At 35.8% G+C, this 26,259-nt stretch overlaps 1 protein-coding gene across 9 annotated transcripts in view; it reads right to left on the reverse strand.

Moving 5' to 3' along the window:
- The window catches only part of LOC119647497 (mitogen-activated protein kinase-binding protein 1), a 394,909-nt gene that overhangs the window by 50,493 nt on the left and 318,157 nt on the right, over nucleotides 1-26,259 (reverse strand). The window lies entirely within an intron of this gene.

A 26,259-nucleotide genomic window follows, 5' to 3' on the forward strand; every position in this document is an offset into this window, starting at 1 on the left:
ACTCCAACTTCTTCCATATTATATAACAATTTTATCTACACAAGTATACAGCTGTAGCACAATATTTATTTTGTGCATATCTATATCTTATATGAACATAGATACAGTAAGAAACAACAATGAGCGGTCCGGAAATCATGCAAGTCTTCAAACCATACTTGCCTACTGATTACCATTTAGCCGGCATTTCTTAGGCACACACATATTCTTAAAAACTTTTTAAGACTATTTTAATAGTTCACTTTTATGGTAAGGTACCGCCAACAAACAATTTAAGTCGAAACCTCGTACACATGGGCAACCAACTGTCAAATTCTTATAGAAAATGGAAAAGAAAGAGGTGAATGAAATGTGGTTGTGCTAATTCGACCTTCAAAATTTAATTAGTGAATAAAAAAAAATATCTGGAAAATTGTTCGTCAATAAATCTGTTTGTATATGGTAAGGTTAGCAGTTCTTGCATAAAAATTTTTGAATTAAATGTTTGAGTTACCAAGGGCAAGGCTTGGCTTCTTCAAGGTTCCATGCAGAGTCTGACGTTGGTGGTTTAGATTGGCTTAATTGAGTCATTGTGCAATTTAAATCTAATATTGAATTCGAACATATTGTCAACTCAACTTACTTTCTGATATAACACGAGAAGTGTTCTAGATTGAAATGTAGTGACAAAAAAAATTGCTTGCAGAAAAATAACCCCGAAGTGAACTTTTCCAATGAAATCTGATTTAGGGAGCCTCATTTCTATGTCTCCATATTTTTCAATGAGCTGCTTTTGCTAATGCCTTTTTGGTTGTAATCATAGACAAAACAATCTTTCTGCAAAGTATTGGGGGTAAACAAACTATAAAATGAGATTAGTTTTCCGATCTCTTCCTCCAAATCCAAAGCTAGCCATATTTGGGGCGAGACAATAAAGCTGCGGGTTTTGATTTGTGACATGTTTGATTAGCTTCCTCCAAATGTATGAATATGTCGCCGCGATGTAATGAATTGTTGTGAGGTTCAAGTTTACAGATTACCTGATATGAAAAAACTGTTTGCTACTATGCTTTGTTCCTTATCATATTTTTGTGTTTCAGCCTATCAAAACTTAAGGGGTAACTTAATATAATTTCCATTTATTTATTGCCTTAAAAATATTTTGAACCTTCGCTTCGTTTTCGTTTCAGAGTCCTTTTTTTGGCAGATGCGGTGTAAATGACACAATATATGAAATATGAAAAACAATAGAATTCTTCAACAGTCGAATTTTTCATTTTCTAAAGCCAATACATTTTAAAACTTCAGATGTCTGCAGTGGTATTACCCCTTAGAAGAGAGATTTCTACAGTTGAGCTCTTCCTATGCTAAACTAAACTAGACTAAAACATTTGCTTGAGAATATGAAATCTACAATTGCCAAGGAACACTATTTTTCAGAGCTACTTAAAGAAGAGATGTCAGAGAGGAACATAAAAAACCTTATTCTGACCTTGCCATCTTCGAGGCCACAACTAAAGGCTTGAACATCGAACTCGATAGACGAGGAATAAGAGAAAAGCATGAAAGAATGCTCTGCAAAAGTTCCCATCCGTTGGAAATTCCTGCATTTTATTCAAATTCTGAGACGTTCATAGTCCCAGAATTTGATTAAGACACGACGACCGACTCTAGTGAAACAGACACTATCACTGTCAGTGGGAACGTTCTGTTCAGTGAGTGATTTCAATATCTCGGATCAATGCTATCAGCCAATGGTGAACTGCGTTGAAATTGCTTCACCCATCAATGCAACTTAGATGAAGTAGTGTTCTACAACTGGCGTTCTTTGTCATCGTCACATCAGCGAGCGTCTCAAATATATGGTTCTGAGTGTTGGCCGACTATAAAAGAAAATGAACGGCGCCTGGCGATAATGGAGAGGAAGAGCTTGGGTTGCACCTGTGGCGTAACATACCTTGATCATATCTGAAATGAAAACATCCTCAATCGATATGGGGTTGCACCAATCGTGAAGAATATGCGAGAGAGGCGTTTTCTATGATGAAAATTCACTTGTCAAGATTGATTTAACATGGGAGTCGATGGAAAATGATCAAAATCTCGGGGGAAACAATTATGGCTTGATACGCTAGATAGTGATTTGAGAGACTCTTGACTCTATCCAGTTCAGGCAAATGACCGAGCCAAATGAGGCAACCTATTAAGATGAGTAGACTCCGCTTCTGAATGGGAAAAAGGTAGAAAAAAAATAGCAAGAACTTCCGAATTTTGTGAGTTTTATAAATTCGAATTTATACGAGCTTCGTAATACTTTTATTTCGAAAAAATTGTGTAGAAGATTTTTAGTTAATTTTGCCACAAAATAAAGTAAACAGTATTTGAAATGTTGATCGTGGTTTTGGTAAATCTAAGAAATAAATGTGGTACGAACGATCCAAATTAGGCCGTCAGGACATCAAGTGAGCTTAGACTAAAACAATTTCTTAGAAAAAACTCGACCAAATTTTGGCAAATTACGGGTGTCTTCTACCGTCGTGGTTTCAAAAAATTGATTATCTTTTGTTCGTATATTTTCAAAGTACATAGATGATGTTAAGAATACGCCATAAAAAGGATTTCGTGCAAAGCTCGTTCCTTCATGGATATTTCGGAAGGGAATATGAACACCTGTGGTCTTTTCAAGTGCTTACCAGCGTGCAATCGCTCCGCTTATCAAGCGGCGTCAGGATAAGGACCAAGAGACTTTCATGAGTTTTCAGTTAAAAAAATCTATATGCTCGGGGTCACACACTCAAAACAGCAACTATTCCCTCAAAAGCTGAGCTTATTTTTGAATTAATAGTACATTTCGAATGACCAAAAGAACATGGATATGGCATCAAAACAAGGGTCTGATCGTCCTTATTTAAACAGTCAAGTCCTTGAAGTCGGTGAATATTTATTTTTCGCGTATACCCATGTCAACTGCCACTTCCTGGCTTCTTCAGCCGAACCGGATTCCGAAATACGTATACGGGAAGAATAAATATTTATCGACTCTAAGGAACCTGGAAATTTGTATTTTTAATGACTACTCAGCGCAAACGGGTCGAACTCAATGCGTAATGTGTACTATAGCCAAAACCAAGTTCGATCATATCTAAAGGTTATTTTCACTCCTTCCTTTAATGTTAACGGTGTAATGCATCGTGATTTGCCATATAATTGTGTGGTAAATGAGGAAACCTACTACCTGGAGTTTATACATCAATGACGAAAAAAAAATTGCGTGAAAATACCTCCGTCTGCTTAATAAGGCTCTTGAAAACAAATTTTTGAGTTCTTGCTAAAAAAGTCGTTATTTTGCCTCATCCATCATATTTGTCGGACATAGCGCAACTTCTTTCTATCCCAAGGCGGAGGCGAACTATAGAAGAACGACATTTTATCACAATTTAAGAACTTTTCACCACTAGGGATGAAAATTGCCGAAGGAGCGGGAGTTTATAATTAAAAATAAATTCCGAAAGTGTTTGTAAGGTTGGAACAAATGAAGCATACCTGAGGGTATCACAATATTATTGGTGAAAAATGAAAAAAAAAAGATTATTTGAGAAAAGTGAAAATTAAGATTATCCTTTTTTCACGTATCGAACTTCACATCACATCACTAAGTGGTAATTTTCTTTTCATCCCTAAATTATTACTTCACAGCCTCCTGTGAAAAATTGAACGTTGAAATTGCACATTCTTTTCATGCTGAGTTAATATTTTTAAATGGGGAAATAATCGCAGAAAGCACGGATCGAGCCATAAGGTCAGGCATGTGTGTTTCTGAAATTGGCAATTCTGTTCTCCACATTCTTCATGGCTTTCACCGACGACTACGAGATATGAAAACCGAACGCCAGATACTACATAGAAAGACTAGGCCAGGCTTGAGAATAGAGTAGATTTTCGTACCAACGAAACAATAAAAAACCGTCAAGATACGTTGACATAGGAAAAGTGGTAGTGAGGACACATTGCGATTGGTTAATCAATCAACTACAGTTGAAGAGCAGGGACATCATTCATAAAGTTGACTAGTTTCTTCGCATCCCTATTATGAAGAGAAGCAAAAGGGAGTTGTTCGGAAAGATGTTGATAGCAGTTTTTGGGGCCAATGACATCGTCTGTCTACGATATGATCAATTTACAACTATACCAATGATGACCTAACAAAATATCTGTGGTCTGTTGGACGTTAAAAGTCTGTCCAAGAAAATCGATAATTTATTTTACAAAATTGGTCAATTCTACGCGACACTATAGGTTCCGGTAACACGTATGTATGTCAGCCAGAAGGATTGAGAACAAGATCATGATATTCGATTTCTTTCAAATTAACGAGAAGCATAAATACGCTGTGCTCTACATACCCACTATACCCCAAGCGATACGACATGGACACTACATCAACGACTACTCGAGGGAGATAACAAGATCATTTCTGTCAACTTCAATCAGTATGCCACGTACAGGACAACACTTTTTGATCTCCAAAATTCACAAAAGACACCAACCTACACCTAAACTGCATGATAGATACAATCTACGAAAAACTGAACAAGCTGAGTTGGAAGAAATTAATAACACCAAATAGCTGGCCATATATGAAAAACATATCCAATCAGTAATGAGCGATGAAATGAGATCAGATATCCTGACAATATGTCGAGAAAAATTACTAATGAAATATTACCTAATCTCACTATAATTATTATTATTATTATTGTATATTCCATCAATCGCAAGAATCGGCCATCGAATATTCACCAGACCAACCGTTGAGATCAGTACCGCAGAGCCATTACATAACATTCATTTCTTAGGCTATGATAATATTTTCCTCACTTCGGGAGTGCATATTATGACGCATACCGAGTCTAATGGCGTGGTTTCCTATTGGTCAATCTTAAATGCAGATGGCTGTGATCCTGTAAGTATTCGAACGTGTCTGGCTCGTAAGTTTCGGAATCTGAGTTTGGTGGCAGAACGACCAAATCTTACACGATTTACCACAGATAGTGAAGTATCCGTTGGCTCATAGCGCAAATAAAATTTTCTCCGCATCACAATTAGGGAGACTCTAGGTCTACGCCCACCGGCAAACAGGAGCACCACCGATTATTTTAAATCTGTCAGTGAAAAATAAGTTATTATAACGTTGCAACAGATTGTTGATATTTCTATCCGCACTAGTTAGGAATTCTGCGGCGAAGTTTCTCGTGAAGCCCAGTCTATGCGTATAGGCATGAAACGTTCAAAAACCGACGATCTAGTGCCTGAAGCCTAATAGCACCGCATTATACAATACAACATATATGAAAGGGCGGTTTAGTGGAAGAAAATGGAAGAATACGTGGGGGCGTCTGTTGGGCAATTCCTTGAATCCTGCTACACGCATTCTAGAAGAATCATAGGTGAGGATTGGACAAGCTACGGCCATGTGCATCCATAGAACTATTTTTATGAAAGACTTCCTGCAAGTTTAGAGAGCTATGCCGACTTTTTTAAATCAGCAATTCTATGCTTAGTTTCCCATTTAACTCTACCGATTCAGTCATGGGAGGTTGAACTCAGTTAACTTTGACTTAGTGGTGAATAATGTCAGATTAGTCTTTTTTGGATTTGCAATCCACAGGCTCTCTTGTTCAAGTAACAATAATAGTAAAGAGCGTTGCCGCAATAATCCAATTGGATCAAGGCCTTGAAGTGTGTTCAAGACATTAAGGATACACTACAGGATTACAATACCTTATAGGAGGCAATGTGGCCAGCGTTGCGCTCGTCCGAAAGTATTACCTTGATTTGACTCGATTTGAGTCGACTGGTATCCCGCGTCAAATCACGATACTAATTTCACTGCCACCACTGAGATTTGAAACGCGACCTTCCGTACGACAGCCTTGTGCTCTAACCACTCAACAATCCGAACATTTGTTCCAGTGCTCTATCCAAAATAACACAGATCCCGGGGGAAAAATCGCTGATCCCAATAACACGTACGTTACCCTGCCAAAAATACAGGAAAAATAGCATCCCTTCTCTGCTCTTAGTCATGATTAAGTGGCTGTTTTCTAGATATAATTATCTAATTTAACTATCTAATACCTAAGACGTCCCGCTAATCATATTCCGGTTAGAGTTTCTTGGATTGCTTTGCTACTAACACTGACTTTACTACGACAGGAAGGAAGCTCAGGTGTGTTTTTGTGCTATAATGTCTGTTCAATTGATAATCTGGCAGTCTTCGTAGATTTTTTTCTAAGGTAGACATGTTGAAAGTTGGAACGAGGTAATCTTTCGATAAACATATAATATCTAAGTGGATATCTAAGATACGCTCTAAAATTTTCAAAACAAAGAAGGCAAGACTGATTGGTCTAAAATCGTTTTCAGATTCATGACTCCATTTACCGCTTTTCGGTATAAAAATTGCACGTACGAATCGCTAGGTATATGATATAATCCTGAGTACAAGGAAAGTCCGGCTGATCTCCACCAACCATGGAAGAATCCTTTCCTCCTCCTTCTGCAGCATGATATATAAATTTACTTTATAAGGAGGTAAATGTAAACCCCTACGTTGATGTTCAATTTGGAGAGGCTATAAAGAATTGGAAGCATATTTATATCATAGGATATTGGATTCGACCGCGTATCTAGACTGGCATTTGCTTAGAGAATTATATTTTAGTCATCCGTATACAATTCATATCACTCAAAATTTCACAAGTCTAGATCATAATTCAGATGGACTGGAAAAGGAAGGAGACTTAAATAAATTTCGCGAGGTCTACAATGTCTATCGAAGAACTTGGTCCGTACATAGGACAGTCACCCCTGGACTTGTTGATCAGAAGGCGGAAGTGGCAATGAATACGCCACATATTAAAGGAGGAAAAATATCCATTGCTAACTACATCATGCAATGAGTTCCCCAATCCCAAATTGACCGACTAGAAATTCGATTCAGAAACACATGACGCAGAACAGTAGAGGAGGAGTGCGAGCTTCTCGACAAGTGCTGGTGAAGTTGAATTGTAATTCAGTAAACCTGCAACAATAGAGTGTAGGTGCAGTTGACGCGTTTTGCGCCATTAAGGAGCGAATAGCAACCATATAAATCTACAATGCGTCTTTCAAAACTGCTTTACAGGGATATATAGGGTATGTGCATCAACCTTTTTCAGTTTTCCCAAGTCGCGACGTTGACCCTTTTAAAGACGAATTGTTAGTGGCACTGAATGCAGAGGATAAGTTAACTATTGCTGAACTATCATACAGAAAAAAACCGATAAAAATCGGATGATTTTCTTGCCTATTTGGCCACTAGGAATGAGAAGTGAGCTCCTTATAAAAAGAAACATCTCTATCGATATCAAGAGCAGGATTTTACCCTTGTAAAGCTTTTTTGTATGTTTGTTACGATATTCGAGGTATTATTCATTGGAAACTGTTAACACGCAATCAAAGCCTGACAGTGGAATTATTTTAAGGCAGCGTTGAAGGAAAAAGATCCATACCTAGTGAATAGGACTCCTCCTCTACTGTTCACCATAATAAAGCCTTACACCGTTGGATTCACTCAGAGAAAAGCTGCGGAGTTAGGTGGACAGCAGTAGGTCCAACCCCTGTGATCCCCCGACCATGTCTCTTCAAATTTTCTTTTGTCCGCTTTTAGGCCAATCACTTCAAAGTCTAAGTCATCTGAATTTAACAGAAGGGTGTTGTGTTGCTACCACTATTCATTGCAGTATGCAATAGACAACGTTTCTTTCGTATTTATTATATTTAAAATTTCTCTCTTCGACTCAATCAGTGAATGTTGTAGAAGACGAAAGATGCCCTTGACAGATCATGTAAATATATGAGTTGTGCCCGTCCGGTGATTAACCACACATCGTTGCACCCGTCGTTGATGGTGTCGTAGTTTTTAACCAAAAAGGAAATCATCAACCTTTTTTTTTGTTCGTGAATTTAAAACATATGATGAATGGCGCGTTTGACGTGTTACGAACCTGTAAAACAATGTGACACGTGTCATAAGGCACATTCTGGAGCCTTCCCACGACTTTATGAAAGATCATTTATAGAAAGAGGAGGGCAGTATGTTCGGGGTAAAATAAAATAAAATAGTTCATAAATAATTTGTTTTTTTTTCCTTTAAAAAAAAAATAAACAATCCACGAACGTTTTGAGTACACAATCTGCATTTCCAATACTTAATTTAGCAGTTAATTTAGAATTTTTGGAAAAACAAGTTATTTTTTTCGAGCCACCATATTTCGATGGCGTTTTAATTTTTAGCGTTCTATACTTAAATGTATAATCAAGTAAGATACATTTTTACTCAAATGAGAGATTTATGGTTATTGTGGTATCTAGATTTGTTAGAAGTATTTATTCTAGTAAGTCATTTATATTTTTTTTTTTATATTGAACTGAACCTGAGGGGTAACTATCTGTCAGGACTATCAAACAGGCGAAGATGTGAATATTCTATTTTTTGAATAAGTGGAGGAGTGGAAATTACATATTCGATCTTTATCCTGTTCAAAACTAATCATGCATCATCAGTTGTTAAAATCTGCATTTTGCGGTATGTCAAGGCCATCTTTCGGAGCGCGGATACAATTGTTTCAAAATCACAGAAGGTACGTTATTTACGGAATATTGAAGTGAATTTTATGCTAATAGATGTATTTCTATCACAAAATTCGAACTCATTTAAAGCATTTTACGAATTATTGGTAATTATGGAAATAGCTTGTAAAATATCGTTTCAAAATGGTAATATGGATGATGTGGTCATCGTTTCTTTCGTATATTTAGTCGTGTTTATACACATGTACTTATATGTATACATCCAACGTCCATATCAATGAGATTGTTTATTTACTTCATGAATCCATGTCAAATATTAACTCCTTCATATTTATCCATTTCTGTTTATTCCTCCTTTTGCAATTTTCATTCAAATTCCAAGCTCAGAACTGGAACCACTGAAAATCTACACAGCACTCATGAAAAGACGCTTTTATTTTCAATGTCAACTTAAGGCGCAAACGAGACTTTATGTCAAGAAAAGCAGAAATAAAGCTAAATAAAACCATGTGAATATTTTAGTATGTTTGTAAGCAAATGATGTCATCTGGACATTATCGAACTAGACGAGAAACGATGTTGCTTCTTTAAACTTATGTAATTAGTCTCATATCTGCGCGTATCTTAATTTCAGGTTTGTAAGAGATGCATTGAAATGGAAGTGTACGTTTTCATTGTGAATTTCAATTTATGTATAAAGTGGAGGCTGCCTGGCTAGACTGGAATCAATAAAGATGATATATGTAAACTGCATGGGATTTATTATTCACTCATTGTTACTTCCATCTGGAAAAATAGAAAATTCCGTAGTGGCAATCTCAATAGTTAGTGTAAGAAAAGACTACGCAACAAGATACCTTTTTCATAATTTTGAAAACAAGTATCTATGTAGATTTGAGAATAGAAATTCGAAACTGTTATTATTTAGAATGTATCTGGTACACTTGTTTCCTGCGGGATTTTGTCCCACTTTGAGAGGTTTTACATGGATTCCAAGAAATTTCAGAGAATCGAACATAATCTTCCAAACTACATATTTCCAGTTTTAACATTTTGAAGGGCAAAAAACTGAATTCATTAATATTCTTGTTGTTGAACATCTTTTCTCGGAGGGCAGTTCCCGACTAAAAATACAGAAAATTTGTGTTAATTTGCCATTATCCAATAAATATTTCAAACGATTTGCATAAATTAAAGCATTTAACATAAATTCGAGAAAAATAGCAGTATGAAGATGGAAGAATTGAAAAGTAGAACTCGGAATGCTTATGGTATGTAAAACGTAAAGTGCTATGCACGACTGAAAAGCATAAAATGAGAAATCAATGACGATTAACACCGCACACAATATCTTAATATTGACGAGTGCATAAGTAAGGAAATTATGACCCAAATTCTACATGTCTGGCAACCTACGCTATCAGTTGTACACGGATTCAATACTTTTCCAATTTTGCTTTTAGTGTTGTTTCTATTTTTTCAAATCTGCATTATTAGATGACTACAAAACAGACGACGTAATAGTTCGTTGATTGGTGGTGATAATGACATTGACGATTAGGTTCGTATGCAACAAACAAAAGATTTGATAATAATAGGATTAGATAATAATTATTTTCTTTTTTATGAAGGTTGTTTAACAGTTATGGAGAGAATAATTTATTAATTGATTTTTTTAGTTTGCTGACTCAACTACTTAATCGGGGCTTGGGAAATTTCACAGCTGTCATTTGTTTGGATTTAATTTCATACAATTATTGGTTTTGTACAAAAATTTAACTAATTTTGTCATAATGCCAAATAGAGATGGATTAGTATTTTCCACAATTGACTTAAAGGGAAATACGCGTGTAGAAGGATGAAAAGGTATTATGTATTTATGTTTTCTTTATATAGATATGCTTTTTTTGAAAGCTCTTCAAAATATTTGGTTATATTTTATATATCAATAAAATAGTATAGATATAATAATCATGAAAGGTTAAGTAAAGGTGTTGAATTGATGTGAATTCTAAACCAAGAAATATAACTTGGATTTTCTGTAAAATTGATATTTCTAATTTGAGGTGATTTTCGCATGAACCAAAAAAAAATATTCAAAATTTATAATTGGTTCACTGTTTCCGAAAAAGAAGATTTGATTCTTCAGGCATAATCTCAAAAAGTAACGCCATCGTTTTTTCAATTTCTGGAAGCATGACAAAAAAAATCCAGATATAGCCTTCAAAGAGAACAGTAATTAACATTGAATTTTTTCAGTGAATTCAAAGCGGATTTCTGAATTTGTGATATAGTCAAAAAGTAACGCGGAGTTGAGTCAGGTCAATATGAGTGGATTTTTTTGGGAAAAACTCACGAAGAACGGATGTCATATCAGACACTAGATTTCTTTTTGAAGAAATTGATCATTTTTGACGTCAAACGAAAATGCGACTCTTGTGAGGCCCAAATTTTCCTTGAAAATTGTTTTAACTGATGCAATTGATACACCAACCATACTGACAAGGTCTCTGATTGTCAGTCGAAAATGTTGCTCATCCGCTGACGTTGATGGTTATCCAGCACGTTGTAAATCATCAACACGTTCTCTATCTTCTTTAAATTCACTTTAGTGTTTGAGCATAGTATAGAACAGTTTATGTCCTAGGAATGTATATAAATATATTAATGCATAAAATACAGCATTACTGTAGAATAAGTAGTTTTTGATTTCTTATGAATGCGATTTTTTTCAAAAAAGAGCTGTTTGCTGTTTGCTTCTGCAATGAAAAGAAAGTGATAGCTTTGATTTATTGGTTAACCAACGACTCTAGATTCATAGAGTAATTCGTCAAATTTCTCGCATATATTATTTGGACAGAAAAGGAAGCCCTTACATGACTTTCCAGCCTCACTTGTCAGGTCCCAACCGTTCGATTTCGTCGTTATACTAGGTCCTGATAAGCAGGCATCCGAGCCTATTTGGCAACTATATCTAAAATTGAATATATAGTTTTTATTATATAGTCCAATAGCAATGCAAGTGAATACATATTTTGATAATTGGTAATCCCGAATTGAGATAATTTGCCGCTAAGCTTTGTTAACAATTTAATTATGTCCACCTGAACATCTTCCATATCAAATTGTACTCTAAACTTATAATCTCTGTTGAATTTCCAAATTCTCGTGAAATGAATATACATATGTTGTTCACCAACGAAAAGCATACAATTTAATCTAAACGAGTTAAAATCGGAAAACCAGGAGATACCATATTATTGATTGATTGATATGAAAGGAAACCTTTTCCGATTGCAACAACCACATTGTTGGAAACTAGTGCCAAGAAATCTTAATAATTATAGTTTATACGCAGAGATTACTATTCGTAACAATCTAAATTATGTTTGGAGCATGTTTGTTGAAACTCGTAGTGCTGAAGCTGCAGCGTTTAGCTCGCGTGGTAAATGATAACTTTGGTGGTCCTGGGTTTCAGTCTGCTCATTGAAACCTTCCAACTATATGCTATTTATAGCTTGTAATGACATTTTTAATTGCGAAATGGGTAAATAACCATCTGAGTTGACCATGGTCCTTCTAGGTTGACCATCATTTGGCCATCCTGCAATCCAGCACGTCATTACAAATGGCGCCTAACGTAAGGCCAAATATTCATTAGGCCGAAGACCTTTCCTTTTTCGGGTTTAACTTCGTTTTGGTCTAGCGAATAAAAATACGCCAGTTTCTCAACTTTGTGTGCTTGGTGGGTTTCAAATGTTGTGCTATATGCCTTTGCCCATGAAGCAAGTGTTCCAAAGCCTCATTCCTATCTCATCTTGTACAGTTTCGTATCTTTCGTTTTATTAGTAAATCTCAAGAGTAGGTCGTTTCTGGCCTTCATGATGGGACTTATCGCCTCGTAGATTGCCTTCCAGAAGTTCCTATATTTGTTTGAAAGGTATTGCTGTCCGGACTTTTCCAGGGGTGCCTTTCGATATCTTTGTGTGGAACGACAATCTCTTCGTTCGCTCACTGGAACATTTTAATAATTTTTCTTCTCCGTCAAAATGAAGCGACGGGTGAGACACTACTTTGATGAAATACAGAGGCAGTTGGAATAAGCTGTGATATTCCTTAATGTTTCAAAATTCTCAAAGTTATCCAGCTGTTAGCTTTCGCTCGTTCAATTTGACTTTTTCAAAATGTTCACTTTTAGTACACAGATTCTGCATATAAAATACCTCCCCGGAACGATGGGTTTTACATTTTTTATTTTGTAGTTTTTTTACTTACAAAATGGTGGAATTTTTCATAAAAAATAAGCAATTTTCACATTAAATGACCGCTAAAAATTTTAAAATAGGAAAAAAAAATAATTTGATGTTCTTGCGGGCAGGATTTTTTAATACTTTGACTGCTGCTGAACACGTTAAATCGTCTTTTTCCAAAAGTGCCCTGGGAAAAGCTCTGCCGCCGGCTTTTTTGTGCGTGTATTTTTGCATCAAAATTTTGCAGAATATTCTTAAAAGCATAATTAATAATTTACAAAAGGTTTCAAAAAATTTACTCAAACCATTTTTCTGCTGCCTCACTTCTGTCCTGGGAGCAACGTGATCGAAAGTAGCGACAGGTGGTAATTGCTTCATTTATATATAACATGACATGAGTGCGAATTATATTGAAGTGAAATCCGTCATAAATTCAGACCTAAACCAGGCCTCTGCCCTGGACGAAACCGTAACCGTAACCAAAATGTAAGGACAAAATAGTGAAAGCTGTGAAAAATGCTCCATGTTTGAATTCGAACATCGTTCTAAATATCATAACATTGTATTATCGTTTTCAAGTTAAATTATCATACTTTTGAAGAGATTGAAAGCATAAGCTGGGAAGGTGTTTAATTGATTCGAAAATCGATGTAATTGACATACTATTGCAGAAAGTCGAGAAGCGACAAGCGCTAGATGTCTCTATCTAAAACAACTAAAGACAATCACAAAGAAAGATGACTAGCCAAACTATCTTTAACGTAAAAGGAATCTGCTTTTCCTGGAAGAAAGTGCCTAAAAGAAGCTTCACTATCCAAGAAAAGAAAACTTTTCCAGGTTTTGAGGGCGCTAATGGTGATTAATTGACAGTGATGATTGTTGCGAATGCAGCTGGTAATTGTCTCCAAAGACACCTGCTCCGGCCAATGGACCGGGGACTATCTAAAATATCTAAAGCTTGCTACTCGAAAACTTCGGTTCCATATCTACATGGAGTTATGCGACAAAAGACTGAACTTTCTGTCAAGCATTTTTGGAAGCAATTCAATATTATAGTCTATGAATTATTAGACAATCTTAGAATGAAATTTCAAGAAAAAGTTTGAATAGCGTCTGGAAGAACCTATGTAGCTCCACTTTTTTTCACACCGGAGCTCAAAAAGAACCAACACCAGATTCTGAACAAACCAATAATCTGGTTGAAGAAATGGTTGATACTGTCAAACCATTGAATTTAGAGGCAGACGTTGATGATGCTCAAGAATTGCTAGGTGCACGCGCAGGTGAATCCGAAAATCAAATGACGATTGAAAATTTTCAAAGATCAAGTGAAAAAGCCCGTCATAAAAGAGCACTTGAAAACCATCCGTCAAAAAATGATCAATGGATCGTTCAATCTGATTATTGTTTCTTCCAGCTAAATTGGGGGCTTAAGCGCTTAAGCGGTAGTGATGCATGCAGTGGGAACAGCTAGTTATAATATTTTAGAATATTATAATATAATAATATTTCGTTTGAAGCAATTTTGCCCCGAATTAATTTTCAGATCAGATATATGGTATATTTCGCGGTGACTACAATGTTAGTAGATAGAATTTGGGCGGAACAATTTTGCTAATAAATGATAAATAAAAAAAAAAAGAATTAATATTATATTCAACTTAGCAGCGTTTTAAGAGGGATAAATTTATCATTTTTTATGAGGGATTTTAATCTCAGAAGAGAAGTAGATTATACAAAAAGTTCATTTGCTGCATCTGTTGTGTATTGGGCTAAAAAAATTAACACAAAATATTTCCTTCGATATTATTTTATAATTGTTTTCCTCTGCTTCTGGAATACCAGGGTTTAAATTGTTCTTGTAATTTGTGTAGAATCTTCCTAAACGCAGAAAACTTGAAAAAATAAACCTATTAACGTTTATATGACAACAGAATTGGCAATACCAATTTTCAGTCAAATCTTGAATAACTCTTATTTGCATATTTAATAGTGAACACCTTTTTCTATCTTCTAGGAGACACTTGACTGAAAGTGGGAACGCTTGTGAATAAAAATGCAGGGAGAGAAAATGAAGAAATACTAACTTAGCCAATTCATTTTCAAATAAAAAGTAGGCATGCTACATAATTATTATTATGCCATTAGCATTTACATATTTAAATTGAAATACATACTTTCGAAATGTGAATATTAATTATGGAAACCAAAATGTGCTATTTTTAAATACAACGGCGTTTTAAAATTCGGCTACCACAAAAACATAATGTTGGTATGTCTCCATAAGTCGATTATCTCTATCTCTGAATTCATCATCTGCATAGCGCATTATTAAGCATATTCCAGTGTTTTTGTGAATTCTTATCTAATTCATTTCATTGTCACCACACATTTTTACATTATCACAAATTTGACAATTGTACAAAACATAATAACGAAAAGGTAATGATATACGTGAGTACATACAATACAAGTCTAGCATTTGTGCTAAGTGTACGAGAATTATCTTTCGAGGTTATCCTTGATTTACAGATTAAAATCAGAAAATAACTTGTAAGTTCAGGGTACAGAAATAACACTTTTAGCAACTATGACAATGATAAACACTTAATCTAAGTTTATATTTGTACTAAATACAAACTTTCAGCAGATATTTTCTGCTTATTCAACGTGCCATTAAATGGATAAATTTGTTTGCTTCAGCTTTTATGGTATGTGAATGAACGACATGGAGTTGAAAAGGATATACGCAAATGGGGTGAATAACTATTGTAGAAAAGAGGAAATAGCAATTACAAGTAGTGAAAGGTCTTTTGAAAATATTTTAATATGTGAAAAGGTAAATCCAAGCATGCAAACTGAAGTTATAACTCTTAGCAATCATAGCAATGATGATAAAGGAAGGCTAACGAACATTGCAAAAATAATGATTACAAAAGGGCCATGCATTTTTTAGGATTATAGTTTTACAGAGCACACTATTGTAATAGTAGTTGATCGATGGCTTCTCTTTTTGGGATAACAATTTTGACTACTCAGAGGTACCTTGCCCTATCCCATGTTACTTTTAATTTATTGTAATAAATCCTATTAGCAATTATTTTCAACTTTTAGCCTAATAGAACGTTGTACGTAGATAGTCTTTACTTCTGCGTTTTCATTTCTCATACCAGATACATGGAAAAGTTTTTATTCTTTTTGTTCTGTTAAAAAATACCATTTTTTTCGGTAAAAAAACACGTAATTTTCCAGAGAAACTAATTGTTTTTTATGGTATCGGCCATTGGCTTCTACACATTTCGCTTCGCATTGTCGTGTAACAAAACCATTTGGTCACCTCTTCAGGCCTATTCGAGTCGTAATCCGATCAATGCGTGGTTTGAATTAATCATTTGTAGGCGATAGCTTTGTGTAATAACAATTTCGCTGGGCTTCAAGATTTCATAACCCACAATGCCGCTCTAGTTCCTCCAGACACAGAGCATGATCTTTTGGCCGAAACGATTTGACGTTGTTGATGAAGGACCGGCTTCGCCACGTGAAAGCCACGATATTTTCGACTTCGTGTTTTCAAAATAAATCACCTCTCATAATTGCATGCAAAAATAATTTCTTTTCTTATGTGACTTCGCGATTTTTCATTTGGCGTTCATTCAAATTAAGGGGGACTCATCTACTGACTTTATTGATCTTCCCTACTAATCTATACTAATCTGCTGGTTGTTTCTTATGACACATTTAATACCAATTTCTGATGAGTTTGAGTTGGGTCTTCATTCAATAACTCCTACAATTGCTCGTCAACGTAGTTTTGTTATATACCCGAGCGCTCCCCGTCTTTCACATTAAAATCGCCACTTTTGAATTTTCAAAACATTGCCTCACTTATTTATATCAATGGAGCGTATTGACCATAGATTTCTTCCAACAAACAATGGTATAAGAAAAGTAATACATGCCGCAAATGTTCATTTCTAGGCACGAAACGGTCATCATGGGTCTGTTGTGAAAACAAAATGAATCAATAGGAAGTTCTCAATGGAGAAAGTCCAAAATTCAGCTGATCTAAAATGGAAGTGACTCCAGTGTCATGTGGCATCGATAGCTCTAAGGTTTACAGAAGAAGGGTAAGTGAGCCGTATTTCCAACAAGAAGAATATCTCCATCTTTGAGCTTATTGTTTCTGTTAAATGATGCCGAGAAAAAAGGAAGCCTGTTGCTTAGCTCTAATGTCTAACAAACTGATCGAATAAATTTTCGCAAATATTGGGTTGCATTTATTTAGTAAGGGCACTCGAAGTATCCTCTTAAGATTAACACTCCTTTGCAAAATTTTCGAAGAACTTTGAAGGGTCAAGTCAATTTTTATACACAGTTGACCATAGTAGAAGAAGTAGGATTAGGTTACATCAAATTTACATTCAACAACACTTTTCCTGCCGCGAAAGAAGGTGGCGTTCAAAAAGGTCCTGGCACATTGCTTCTGCTGAAATGCTTTCAATTTATTTCGATTGATATGAATATTTTGTTACGATTCAAATGAAATGCCTAAAAACGATGGTGATCAGTACAAAAAAATTAACGACTAGGAATTTCTGAATGAGACGAAGTTAGTTGTGACTATGATATCCCAGATGGGAGTGTCGGATAATAGAGTATAAATAGTCCTACATTTGAGCGAGGTATCACTTAAACATAATTGCAACTGTAGAGGGAAACAAGTCAGGAAACTGGAAGCCAGACGCTTCAGGTATGAAAGGTTTTGTGTACTTATTTTATAAAGAAATTTGAGTGTACATTTCTCCCATTAGTATGTGGCACGTAATATATACATATATTATTTGAGAATATCCACTTTCAAGTGATATTGACATTCAAAGTCTTGAATTTGCACAGCAGCGACAGCTTTGACCTATTATAACTTTGTTACTAATAGCCCGGATCATGCTCTATGCTGCAGCCTGTATTGCTATATTCGTGATTCTAGGAGGAACTTAAGGGGGTTTTCCTGCCAATTACTAAAAATTATAATAATGTACTATTATTAACTTCATTTGAACAGGTATCGATATGGAGGGTATTTTGGAGCGTAGGCACCATACAGTGGCCGCCGGTTAAGTAGTTTCTGAGAATGGATCCATTAAAGAAATTATCACTTTCAACCCTCAGCAGTCCCCACCTCTGCAACAAATGCCAAATGTCGCTTCGAAAAGCACTAACCAAGACCTTTAATTTGGCACCCCACATGACTATATTTGATAAAACAAAAATTTACACCCCCTTTTTGCATGTATGGGGACCTCTCTTAAATTCAAAGTAAAAGGATGTAACTCACTATGTGCGCTTTCGCAGTTCCCACCTTTCTACCAAATTTGATGTCAGTCGGCACAACCGTCTCCGAGAAAAATGTGTATGACGGACAGACAGACAGACAGTAAACCGATTTTAAAACAGGTTTTGTGTTTATACAAAACCTTAAAAAGAAAGAACACGGAACTCAATCAAGAACTTGTATTTTTCTTTGCAAGTTTAAACATAGAGCCGCGACACGGCAATTGAAAGAACCAGCGATGATTCAAAAAAGTTCAGTCTGACGATATGACTGTTCAAAGTGAGCCACATGGACACTAGGGAATACATGTTGACAACAACGAGTTACTAGTATCATCTTGCACACGCACACTTATAAGAGACACTATACATAAATTGGACGTATACTATTGAACAATTTCCCGGCATTTTCAACAGCTTAGAAATACAGATGAAGCCCCATAATTGGGTTCCGCATAAACTTACTGAGTAAAACGTGGCGTTTCGAATAGAAATTTGCAGTTCACTTCTACCCACAACAGGAGGAACCCCTTTCTACGCAAAAAAGTGATATGTGAAGAAAAGTGAGTATTGTACGACAATGGCTGTGGATCAACACAATGGCTAGATGTCGGTGGGACTGCAAAACACTTGCCAAAAACACACGGGATGACCCTCTTAAGTGGATGTGGACTTAGGATCCCTTACATCCCAAACAAAATCTAGCTTAACCTATCTTAGGCACAAACTATTGGCGATTTAAACTTAGATGTAATTCGCCTTGCCGTGTTTTCCACTTGCTGCCACTTTCGATCACGCTGCTCCCAAGGCAAAGGTGAGACAGTGTCTGATGAGTTGCCTCTGACCTGGACAAAATCGTTAGTCTTTCTTTTTGTATACTTGGGTGTTAGGCACCAAACGAGGGGTCCGTGGACAAAAAATGTGTGTTATTGTGAAAATGAGTGGAACTATACGAACTGCAATTCTATTGAGGATATGGAAAAAAATATTTGAGTTACATTTTATAATAAAATTTCTACTAACGAAGGGCCCCGACAAATTTCGACACTCAGGAACTTTAAACACGTTTTTCTCGAAACACATTTCCAAGTTGGGTGAATACCTAGGCGCATCCAATTTTCAACCGATCAAATTAAAATTAGAACTGTAGTTACAGATAAGCTATAGAACTTTTCTCTTCAAATTGACGTCATTTTATAGAAAATCTAAATTTTTAAGAAATCATACGTACTTCACTAGATTTGTATGTCAATTTTTGAAAATAAAAAATTGAGATCAGCAGAAGTTTACCCATCGAAGTCATTACAAAAAAGAGGAGTTTCTTCTAGTCTGCTATTGCGCTTCCATTTCGTTCTCAAATCATTTAGAAATAATTACCTCCGGTACATTAAGCCTTATATTGACATATATAAAAAACAAAACTGAAATATATTAATTAGTTTACCTTTAATAAATTGTAGAAAATGACCCTTGATTTGATGCACACAGGATCACACATCACTTAACATCGCAATTTTTCCACATCACCATCAGGTGATGATATTACTCTTGTAATAAATAATGATTTGTAATGGTCATATAGGTGTGATATCAAATCACAAGGTGGGATATCACATCAAAAGTCATCACTGAACATCGAAATTACAAGTTCCAGTTAAAATCTACAAAGGTGAAACCAGCCGGCGATTTATAACTTTTTTCCCAGAAAAGTTTCCCATTTTTAAAAGAACATTATTTTTAGCGTTCACATCTGAAGTACAAAAGTAACAATGCTTTCTCAATTGAATTAACTAGAAACATCTTATTTCCTCTGTTTTACTCCTTTTGTAGAAAAATGAAACATGAATTCTCATTTAAAAATATTTTTAGTATTTTAACTAACCATACTTTACACGACTTTAATAAAATTCATCCTTTATGCCATTTATTGTCTAAATCTTTTACCGGCGGTAGTTTTGAATATGTGAATGTGTAAATATGTGCTTCGGCCTTACATTTTGTTTGGAAAGCTGGCTTTTATTTTGTTTTACGGAGAGTATAAAACATACATAACAGCTAACAATAAGCTCCAGGCTGTTAACACCGCCTACAGAAATATTCATGCTGTTATATAAGGTAGCCAAAAATAAACGAAAATGTTTCAACATATTTGAAGGATCTTTCCTATAACCATTTATCAGCAAAGGCTTAGTTTACTGCAAGCCAATCCAACCCCAAAAACTAACTTAAAAAGGCCAGAGCGTTTCAGGGCTTACCCTGAATAATTGAGTGACAGCTGTTTCTTGTTGATCAAATTGTTCTGAGTACAAAAGTATTTGACACCCCTCAATTGGCTTTGTTGTAAATGACTTTATGGGGATGTGAACATGTTATAGTGCTCATTATATAATATTTGCGGATTGACTAGGGAAATCCAGTTTGCAGGAAGTATTGACGATCAATTTCATGTGCTTAACTTTTTTTTAAATGTAGTTAATAATTTTTTAATCGACATGAGAACAGCCAAGTTGCTAAGGACGCCGCATGATTATATTTTCGCAAAAAAGAGCCAACTTCCCTTTTGAGGTAACACAAAATCATTCCATCGTGACAACAGGCTTAAATCATTTTTAAGGTTTTTTGTAAACACAAGGTGGGAAGTGTGAACGCTCACAGATACAGTTAGTTACATCCTTTTACCTTGAACTTAAGGGGGGAGTCTCCATACATGCAAAAGAGGGGTGTAAAATTATTTTTTATCAAATATAATCATGTGGGATATCAAATTAAAGGTCTCGGTTAGTACTTTTCCAAGCCGGTCTTAGTTTTGACATTTATTGGAAAGCTGGGGAATGCGGGGGGGGGGGGGGGGAGTGAAAGTGATCATTTCTCTAAGAGGGCCATTCTCAGAAACTACCAAACCGAAAAATCTGAAAAAAATCAGGAGACTGTTACTCTATGGTGCCTGGGCTCCGAAATACCTTCCATACCGATATCTGTTCAAATAAAGTTAATAATAGCATATTGCTATATTTTTTATAATTGGCTAGAAATCACCCCCTAAGTTCATCCTAGCACCACGAAATTTTGCAGTGATGTAGGCTATAATGTATAGCAGATAGATCCTGCCAAGTTTGGTGGAAATCGCACTATTACTAATAAAGTTATAATACGTCGAAGTTGTTGCTACACAATACACAAAACCTTTCGTGTCTGAAGCGTCCAGCTTCCGGTTTCTCGACTTGTTATTTTTTCCGAAGGAAAAGAATGACTGACGGTTTCGTTTTGGGCAGGGTAAATTTATTATAGTGCGATTGAAAGTTATTGTTAGGTGTACCGCCCCCATCCCCTTATGATATACAAAAAGGTTGTTTGTGCACATACAGGCGAAATCATACTATTTCCGACGGATGCATCTTTTTTCTTCGTCTTTGGAAAATAGGTTAGGGTTTCTTATTAATATGTACCATATGCCCAATTAATTCAATCCAATTCCGTCTCCTTATTTATTGTAAATTTAATAGAAACAGCACAATCAAGTAAATAACCTTGTACTTGTCAACTAATAAATAATAAACACATACTGACCATCTACTACAAAACATCTTTATTTGCCATACTTGTGTAACGACAATACCTAATAAATCTCAACAGGTATTTTTAATGACCATTACTGAATACAGACCAGTCTTCTAAATTGGCAGGCTGTAAGAACAACTACGAAACAAACCTGTTCCTATTAATTGGTTCGCTTTTATGCATGAATGAATATGATATATGTGCGGTCTGTATTTCTTCCCTTGCAAAGTCAGTCAGAGGTATATTTTCGGCAAATTTGCATCTGAATTAGATCATCAATCGATTATACATTATGACGTTCAGATGTTCGAAACAATCAAAGTCCGTATTGTTAAGAATTTTTCTAAGATGACTTTTTTTTATATTTAAAACACAGGAATATGTGACATAACTGTTAAACAGGTCTAAATTGAATAAAAATCTTTAGAAATGAAATAAATTTTTTTATTTGGCTGATAACGCGCTTACTAAAACGATTAGTTTGACAGTTCGGTTGAATTGTTTAACATATAAATATATCTTTCTATTGTTTTGAAAATCCTCTTATCTAAAAAGTAATAGTGATGTCACCACCTCTACAATTTTAGCATGAAAATGAATAACACCTACTATGAAAAAAAGAAGCAATGTGAGGGGCAGTAGCTGTTTGAAATGCTTTGGTGGTCTCATTTAATATTTCGCTGAAATATCGTCATCAAAGAAATAAAACGTTTAATCCTGTGCCTATACAACTGCAAGCCAAATTCCAATTTAAACTAAATTTATTTAAATTGATAAATTGCGCCCTATTCATATTGAATAGATATTATCATCGCAAATGTAATATTATGAAATTGATCATGTACAAAACCCCTGGACTTCACTATAGCGAAGACCACCAACACAATTACTCTGTGACCCAAAGCAAAATGAAAATAACAATTCAAAAAAAATTATCAAAATTTATTCGGGAATATTTTAAATTGTTTCGATTACGTGTCTAGGCAAGATGAATCTTTTTGTTGAATTGACTTGAATAACAGAAGTGTAGGTGTTTCAAAATGAGTTTAGTGTTTACGAGCATGCTCCTAAAGCAGAGTATCTTATGCGAAGTCGGAAGATCGAAGATTAGCAAAAATACTAAGTGACGACGGGATTTTCGATTGAAAGTTTCAAGATGCAAAATAAATTCCTAACAAAAAGCGACAAATTATCAGCATTTAACTGTTGAGTGGGTACTAAACAAGTGGAAAGCATTATGAAATGAATACTGTTGGCAAGTGCATGATAGACGTATATTACCACCATATGAAATTGATAATCCATAAGCTGTACATTACATAAAAGTTGATTATTTTGACATGAAATTAATTTAACCGCGATTTATAATCCAAAGACAAGTACACACTTTTAACACTTCATATTTCCCGGAGACATACCAGAAGGGAAAGTTCGGGCTTTCTTAAGTTTTCTCAGCAATTTTCAACCTTTCTTCTTTTTGAATCTCTCTATGGTCATCGGTGTGATTATTCCCAGAGAACTTGATTACATCTCGTATTAATAATAATAACAACCGTCCATGACACGGTACATTTCCGTTTTACATGGTTCGTTCGGGTGATTACGCAGGGAATAGCTTTTCAATGATTTGCAATAATTGGACACGCAAAACTTGCTGGTTGAAGATTAGTCAAATAAAGGAAAATATATTAAAATAAAATTGAAATTATAATGTGTGATTTATGGTGGATTTGTGGAGTAATTGTTCACTTCGAAAACACTACTTTTAGATAGAAATTGTGAAATTGCGATTCTGAAGTTGCTGGGATCGTAATTACATATGTACATAAATAACAGAACATTGGATGAATTCGGTAGATTGTATCGAAGTGCAAACGCGCCAGATAGCACAAATTAGGTCAAGCAAAATTACAAAAAATCTAAATAATTTCTGATGGTACATGTAATTATATACATATTTTTTTTCTTTTGTCATTATGGGCAAGTCAGAATTTTCAACTTCATCTCCCGAAAGGAAGAGAGCGAAGAGGCTATGGATGGGGAAGCCAAATGTCCCATCCCACCAACTTCGCAAAAAAAACCTTAACTATCATCCTCGCCCTTAAAAATGTATGCTACCTTAGAGAGGAGGAATGAGGCATTTTGATATTATGGTAAAGTCTAAATCTCCAATCAGTTTCTCACTCCATCCATCTACATTGGCTATAGCCAATCACGAGAGCAGAACTCTCAACAAACTAAAGGTAAGGTCACTTACGGTTCTGTCAACACCTAAGTGCAACGACACGGGAAGGTCGCAACATTTGCATACTTTTTAAGGTTTTGTGTAAAAACAAAACATGATTAAGGTCACCACCTTGGCTATAAGCAACCTAGAGGTATGCCGTAGCCCTCCCGCGTTCGGGATCATCCTCGCCAGGACCATACTACTTTTTAAGGTTTTGTGTAAAAACAAAACATAATTAAGCTTGTTGTTTCTTTTTCGTTGGTGTGGGTATTTATTCTTGCAAATACCGATATTTCGGGAACCACTTGTTCCCTTCATCAGTGCAAACTTGTTTGCAAACTTGTTTGCACTGATGAAGGGAACAAGTGGTTCCCGAAATATCGGTATTTGCAAGAATAAATACCCACACCAACGAAAAAGAAACAACAAGTTTTATTATTTCAATTAATTAATCGTTGGAAACACCGCATAATTTCACTCTGATAATTAAGCTCTCCCACGTTCAGGATCATCCTCGCCAGGGCCGTACTACTACCCTTTCCGTGGATTGCATCTTCAGCCAAGCCAGTAACCAATTTGATGGCATCAATGGTTGATCTGGCTTTACGGAACCCATACTGCCGATCTGAAAGGCCGCCTTGGCTCTAATCCATTATAGATTACCCGCTCTTACATTTTCCCCACAATGTCCAAGAGACGTATGGGTCGGTATGAGGATGGTTCACCTGGAGGTTTATCAGACTTAGGCAGAAGTACCAACTTTTGCCGCTTCCATGCCGCAGGAAATATTCCCTCGGTCATGCACGCTTCCGCCCTGGATTTCACGGCAAGCTTAAGGGCCTTATTCGGTACTCCGTCCAGGACCGGCGCTTTATTGTCTCCTATTCCACCGCAGATATCTGGTGACTGGCGGAATTTTAGTCACATTCAGAGGTGGTTGGAATGTGTCGGTGCTCTCCTCTTGCTAGGGAAATAACCCCTGGATGATTTTCAGCAAGATGGTGGGGCACGATTCTGTAAGCACTCCCCACGGGTTTATGTCCGCTTCTGAGCAGAGCTCCTTAAAGCATTTCCTCTTGCTTCGCTAGATGGCGAGCTTTAGGGTTTTGCGGGCCGCTTTATAAGCACACTGTTTCTGCCCCTGATCGACTCTAACTACCGCTCTCTGAGCCGCTCTTCTGGCTTGGTGGCAGGCTGATCGAAGGTCAGTCAGTTCATCATTCCACCAGTAGTTTGGTCTTCTACTGGGGAATAAACCCCTCGTAGGCATGGACGCGTCACATGCTTTGGCGATGCCAGATGGACGGCTCTTTCCGTAGAGGCGCCTGCTTCATCAGGTTGATCTTACCACACCTCTACGAAGGTTTGCTCATCCAAAGCTTTAGCGTACCAGCCTGAAAAAATTTTCGATTTCGGGCATGATAGCTCTTTGCCCTCTGTCTGTCTGTCCGTCACACATTTTTCCCGGAGACTGTAGCAGCCATTTACACAAAATTTGGTGGAAAGGTGGGAACTGTGGACGCTCACGCATACATGCAAAATTTTTTTTTCACCAAATATAGTCATGTGGGATTTACGCAAGGCGAAATTGAAAATAAATATAAGGAAAAATATCCAACTGCCTCGAAAATCTAGGGCCATTGAATATAGAGATGCCCTTGCCCTTTTACTGGGAGATAGGAAATGGAGAAGGGATCCTCAAATTAAAGATAATTCTGAAATTAATGTTCATAAATAATAATTTAAGAAAAAAGTCCGGATAATAATGTAGGAGATGTAGATGTAGGAAAACGATAAACTATAAAGAATATTAATTAAATGACTAATAATTAAACTAATTAATTAATAATGAAATGTCCTCTTCTAGTATTCTTGCATTCTAATGATTATAGATAATAATTTATCTATCAGAAGAATCGAACTATGTAAAGATCGGCCGTTTTCATTTTCTTCCATGAATATTCGTTAAATTTTCCTTTTAACTTAGAAAAAAAGATCAAATTATTTATGTACATTTATTTACCACAATATTCTATATAATTTTCATGAAATATTTTCCGGACCACAAAACATATTTGCATAAAAATATCAGAAAAATATTAATCATAGTTATACATTATAATAATTACTAAAATAGTCATATTCAAAAACGTGAAAGTTTTGAGGAATGGATAACAATATATAGAGTAAATGATGAATCAAAACAAAATTCTCAAAAAAGAAACGGAAGTACAAAGTCCAGGAAGATTCAGAGCGTGTTGATACAAAGGAAAAATGAAA

The sequence above is a fragment of the Hermetia illucens genome, chromosome 1, assembly GCF_905115235.1.
Source record: "Hermetia illucens chromosome 1, iHerIll2.2.curated.20191125, whole genome shotgun sequence".
Taxonomy (NCBI): Eukaryota; Metazoa; Arthropoda; class Insecta; order Diptera; family Stratiomyidae; genus Hermetia; species Hermetia illucens.